Raw genomic sequence first — 5,777 nt, 5'->3', positions numbered from 1 at the left:
CAAAAATATGTAAATAATAATAAAAAAATTTTTTTGCCCTGTCCTGCAACGCGCCGAAGCCGTTGTTCATCTCCTCTTAAGTTTGTGTATATCCTAATTCTCCCATATTTTTACCTCTTTTTCCACTACTAGAAATATACCCTATTACTACACTTTCTTAATGACATTTGATTTAAAATATCATTATAAATAATTTTTAACGATATTTATAAAAAAAGATTATTTTAAAAATTAAAAGATCATATTACACTATTTATTGAGACAAACTTTATCAATGTCACCGTATTATACCACCCTAGTAACATAATTACCTTCAATCCTTTTTTTTTTCTATCTACTGTGTTGTTTCTTTTTTCTCCTCAATCCCTAACCCGTACTTACCACCACCGTTCCTCTCACCCACGCTCACGCATCCCTATCGTCGGCGTTGCCAGGCATCGTTCCTCTCACCAACGATCACGCATCCATGTCACTGTCCCTTGCAGGTTGCAGCCTGCAGTTTCGCCATTGTAGAGAAGGTCTCGATAGAGGTCACTAGCTTGACGATGTTAGGGAATACCTTATCTCCAAGTGAATCTCGCCTCCTCAAATTTCCTTTCCTCTTTGCAGCTCTTCCCTCTCCGTAGCAAGCAAGAGGAGCGCAACAAGCTCGTCTTCCCTCTCCACAGTAAGCAAGGAGGAGCTCAAGGTAATCGTAAATTTTTTATTTCTCATTAAAATAGAATCCCAGAGAGCGTCGGTTGTGCGAACCGGCTACCTGCCGACTGCTTGGTGGAGGGTGATGATTTGTTTGATGAGGACTTGAACGGATTTATTTCTGAGCTTACGAATGCGATTCCCAAAGTCAATAAGGCCATGAGCTTTGTTGAAATTATCAAGTGAGTTTCTCTTTGTCCAAAATCTCTTGCTTTTGGACTGTGATAAGGTATAATTGAAGTCGTGCAATTTAAAACCTTTTTTCTCTTGTCTGATGGCTTACTTGAAGCCTTTATGCGCTTGGATTGATAGATCCTACTTTAATTCTTTGTCAATTCTGAGCAAGGTTTTACTCTCATTACGAGCATGGAGGTTTATAACATTTCGGTGTGACTCACAGTTAAGAATACATATAACTTATGAGAAGGATAGATTCCATTTTGTAACGAAACTCATTCTTCATATTTGATAAATTTTTAGGTGCTTTTCAGAAGTCCATATGATTAGGTTAACATTTCTAAGTTTGTTTTATATGTTTGATAAGTTATGTACCAATTCATTTATGATACAAACCTTTGAAGTTTGTTTTTATAATGTTTAATGCTTGTGTTCTATGGGGAATCTTGTTATATGATGTGAATTCTTATGCTTATCATCTTTGAAGAAGTTTTTATTTTCTCGAATGATGTATATGAGCCAAAACTTAAGAGGACGAACTGCTAAAAAACATTTTTCTTTCTTTTTATTTGCAGATTAGTCAGTTATACTGTTGGATACTGCTCCAACTGGTCATAATTTAAGACTGTTGCAGTTCCCATCAACTTTAGAGAAGGGGCTTGAGAAAGTTGTCTAAAAAAAATAGATTTGGCAGTATGTTGACTCAAGTACTTGCATTATCCTTAGGCAATTCATGTGAGTTGCTAGTATAATCCTTTCCTCATTGTTTATTTAGAGTTAATGATGTTTTAGTCTTGTGAGTTTTAGTTTGGTTGTGTGTTTAACAATCTTACTCTGTGTTGTTTGCTCAGTGTGTACTTGTGAATTCTTTCAGTAAATAGCATTGTTTTTCAACTTAGTTTTGAACGTATGCATTGTTATTAAGTGACTACTTCTTCCCCAAGTAGTATGTCTTAGGTGTCAGTTTATAAGTCTTCATCGACGCATTTTCTTTAAGCTCCTTACAACTGTTGTATTCTCACTATTGAGAAATTATATTGAAACCTCTCAAGTTCTTTGGGTTTTTCCCTCCTTTCTGTTTGTTTGCCTGGGAAACTTTCTCAGAAGTCCTGATGGAAGATTATATTATCGATAGATGTCTTTCTTACTGATGCATATAATGACTTTACTTTATAGCAAAAAAAAACTAACATTGGGATATCTACAATCTGAATTTGTTAATAATTCAGATCCACTAGATCTATGGTATTGATCTGCGATAACATCTGGCTGCTTATGTAGCTTCTCAGCTTTTCTCATACACTTTTTCTTTTATGCCTGCAGGCAACAATGCTATTCAAAAAGATTTCCTTAAGTTGATTTGTCACACTTCCATTTTGCTCCAAAGCCGGTTAGCAATAAAGCTTATCAAGTGTTTAATTCTTTTAGTATTTATTTCTTGATTGACCATAAGTTATGATGTAGATTATTGAGGACATGTCTATACAAGTCAATGTACCTGCTCTAGCAATGGAAGAGGTAAAAATATCTTTTGGAGTTATCTTTTAGTTTATGGTAAAAACAGTTTCGAGTCACTGAAATACAATGATTTTGCAGGTTGCTCCATTAGCCGTCTCAGATGCGGCTATGCTTGCCCCTGAGGAGATTTTTCATGGAAAAGGAAACATCAAAGAAGAGGCAGAGTTAACAAAAGAAGAGAGGAAAAGGAGACGGGCCAACCAGAAAAGAAGATTTAGAAGATTGAAAGGTATCCTTTATTCACTTATATTTATGGTTCTGCTTATTTTCATGCTTGTCTACAATCTGTGCATAATGGTTAAAAAAAATAGTGGCAAACTTGTGACAGACATGATCCACCACTTAAAATTACATAGTTCTTGTACACAGGATTGCACAATTTCATTCTACTCTTTTTAGGTGTCCTCAAGAGTATTGGGAAGAATGCTGACAAGCTAAAAAAATGAAGAGATTTTAACAAATTAAGGAGCACTAGGAGCTGCAATCCCTCCTCTTCACCGACATCTAAGTAGAAAATCTTGTGTTATATTGTTCTACCTTTGTTTTAATAGTGTTATCATTTTGTTGGTTGCTTATGAAATTTTGTTGGTTGTTTATGAAATTTCTTCAGAATGTTATAGATATTATTTTTGAATGTTAGAAAATTGTATATTAAATTTTATTTTGAAATTTAGTATTTTGAATGATTATAATATTTGAAAATTGTGTATTATTTTTTTTAATTTTTTTTCTAAAAAAGACAAATATGGTTTTTCACCGTTGTCGTAGATAGTTTAAAACTGTTGTTGAAGACCCTATTATTAAAGGTAGACGCTCAAAGACAACGGTGAAAAACTGTTGTCTTTGAAGGAAAAGATAACAGTTTTTCACTGTTGTAAAAATGTTGTCTTTGCCTTCAAAGACAACGGTTAAAAACTATTGTCTTTGGGCACCCCTTTTAACAACACGGCCTTTAACAACAGTTCAAGATGGGCTACGACAACGGTGAAAAACCGTTGTTGTTAGGCTTTTTTCTTGTAGTGATTTTGAACGATGTTATATCTATCGCATCGTTGGTTAAACAGGTGTGATTGTGCTAGAAAATTTAATTAGTCATATAGTCAGAAAATATATTAAATTTATCTCAGAGTTAGACCTCTACTCTCCTTTTCGCAATCTATAGCTAAATCATCTCATTCGGAAGCATTTTCACTTTACATCCCTCTTAATATAGTTTCATCGACTCCCGAGAACCAAGAATGACATCCAGATTTTGAAGCAACTCACCATGTTACACTAGAGTATAATATTCTCACAGAGACTTCACCTTATCATGGACTTGACATAGTATAAATAAGTAATGACTCAGGTTTATAAATTACTCACTTTAGAAACATATCCTTCCATTTATATAGTTTCGTATGCATAGCACTTCTCATATTCTTTCTGTTGGTGCGGGTAGCACTAACGGTCTAACCCAGGTTTTGATGAATGACAAATAGGTTAAGTTAGTTGTGTTCTTGTCTGACACTTTGATCAAGTGTGCAGGAAAAGTCCAGACAGGTCGACGGACTGACCGGATGTCTGGCACGAAGTCAAGCTAGGTCGACGGGCTGACCAAGTCCAGACAGGTCGACGGGCTGACCGGACGCTGGCAGAAAGTCCAGCTAGGTCGACGGGCTGACCGGATAGCTGGCGAGAAGTCCAAGCGGGTCGACGGGCTGACCGGACGCTTGGCAGAAAGTCCAGCTAGGTCGACGGGTTGACCGGATAGTGGCGAAGTCCAGACGGGTCGAAGGGCTGACCGGACGTCTAGCAGGTAAGTAAGGTAAGTCACCGGAGGGGAGCGAGGACGCGTTCGGGAAGGGAACATTAGGCGTCGATCCGGCTTAGATCCATTTCGGATATCTAAGTCGAGATCGTGACTAGATTCCGGTCTCGGAAAGACGGAATCTAAGTCATACTCTTTGCTATTACTTTGTTGAACTTTAATTGTGCTAACAATCAGTTTTACAGGATATATATTTGCCTCCGGACTAACGTTTGTCTTGCAGGACAGATTATGCGGGAAAACAGGGCCCGGGCGCTCGGAAGGAATCCAGGCGCCCGGAAGGGATCCGGGCGCCCGGGAGGCAAACTTTATCCTGATTGCGCGTCGCCACGTGGAGCTCACTGGTTGGACCTGCCACGTCTCACCAGGGCGCCTGGAAGGGATCCGGGCGCCCGAGCTTCATATAAAAGAAGAGGTGGAGCTTTATATCAACTAAGAATCCAAGATCTGCTGCTCTGTGCTCTTGCGACGCTACGAAAAGCTCTCCGACTCAGTGCTGGTTTTGTTTCAATTCTATTGTCGGTATTTTCTTTATCTGTCAATTCTTGTACTTAACTCTGTAATATTCGAATTGATAGTGATTGTCCAACGAAAGTGGTCGAGGACCACGGGCCTTGAGTAGAGTCGTCACGAGCTCGAGCAGTAAAACAACCGTGTTCGTTTACTTTTCATTGCGTTTAAACTCTTGTTTTTGAATCGATATTCACCCCTCTATCGAATCTAACGGTCCTACAAGTGGTATCGAGCAGGTTCGCTCTGATATTAACTACCAATCAGGCAAAGGGGGGACTTTTTGAAAGAAAAATTAAATATCGTTTGTCTTTAAAATACCGACATGAGCAGGTACCGCCTTTCGTTTTTTCCCTCCAAAACTGTTTTTGAAAAATACATCGTCATCTTTTCACTATTATTTAGTATCGACAAAATATTACATTTTCAAAAATTTGAGATAATATTTTTTATTAATATTTTAATAATATTTTATTATTTAAAAAAAAAAATTAGTGAAATATTATTTTTTCCAGCACTGCTAATCCAAGACTAAGTCTTGGGATTTTGTCTTTGTTTCATTGTGTGCAAGAACAATGTCTTTTCAAGAAGGATGGAACCCCAATGAACCACCACCGTACGATGAAGATTTCAACTACTGGAGGCGAAGAATGGAATGCTACTTAGGAAGCGTAGATATCGATTATATGCTAATATTGAAAAAACCTTCTCAGAACTCGGAACTGAATAAAAACGTAAGTAAAATTATTTGTAATATTTTACCTAACAATATCATATGCAGACTAGAAAAATACAAGAATGCATATGAGCTGTGGACCCAGTTGATCAAGCTTCACGAGACGCCAATGGAGCTAGAAGATCAAGTTAAAGTCGAATCCGGACTCGAGTAAGATCCAACGGAGAAGACTGCTGAATTAGGGGTTGCGCTCAAGGTTAGTAATATTTACCAAAACACCCTTGCTAGTAGTAGTTTAAAATATGTGCATGTTAATTTGGATATATCTGAAAGTATATGTGAAAATAGTGTACATGATCACAATACTTGCGAAAATACCCCTAGGACATT

General features: G+C 37.4%; 1 long non-coding RNA gene across 1 annotated transcript; it reads left to right on the top strand.

The window, feature by feature from the left end:
* Window positions 1-307: 307 nt before the first annotated feature.
* LOC122007895 lies at window positions 308-2,232 on the top strand. Its single transcript, XR_006119148.1, has 4 exons — window positions 308-530; window positions 610-878; window positions 1,449-1,608; window positions 2,197-2,232. It is a non-coding gene; the product is annotated as an uncharacterized LOC122007895 (long non-coding RNA).
* Window positions 2,233-5,777: the final 3,545 nt, after the last annotated feature.

This window comes from Zingiber officinale, chromosome 8A (genome assembly GCF_018446385.1).
Source record: "Zingiber officinale cultivar Zhangliang chromosome 8A, Zo_v1.1, whole genome shotgun sequence".
Lineage (NCBI taxonomy): Eukaryota > Viridiplantae > Streptophyta > Magnoliopsida > Zingiberales > Zingiberaceae > Zingiber > Zingiber officinale.
The sequence above is the reverse complement of the archived record's forward strand: the minus strand, read 5'-3'. Positions and strand labels throughout refer to the sequence as shown.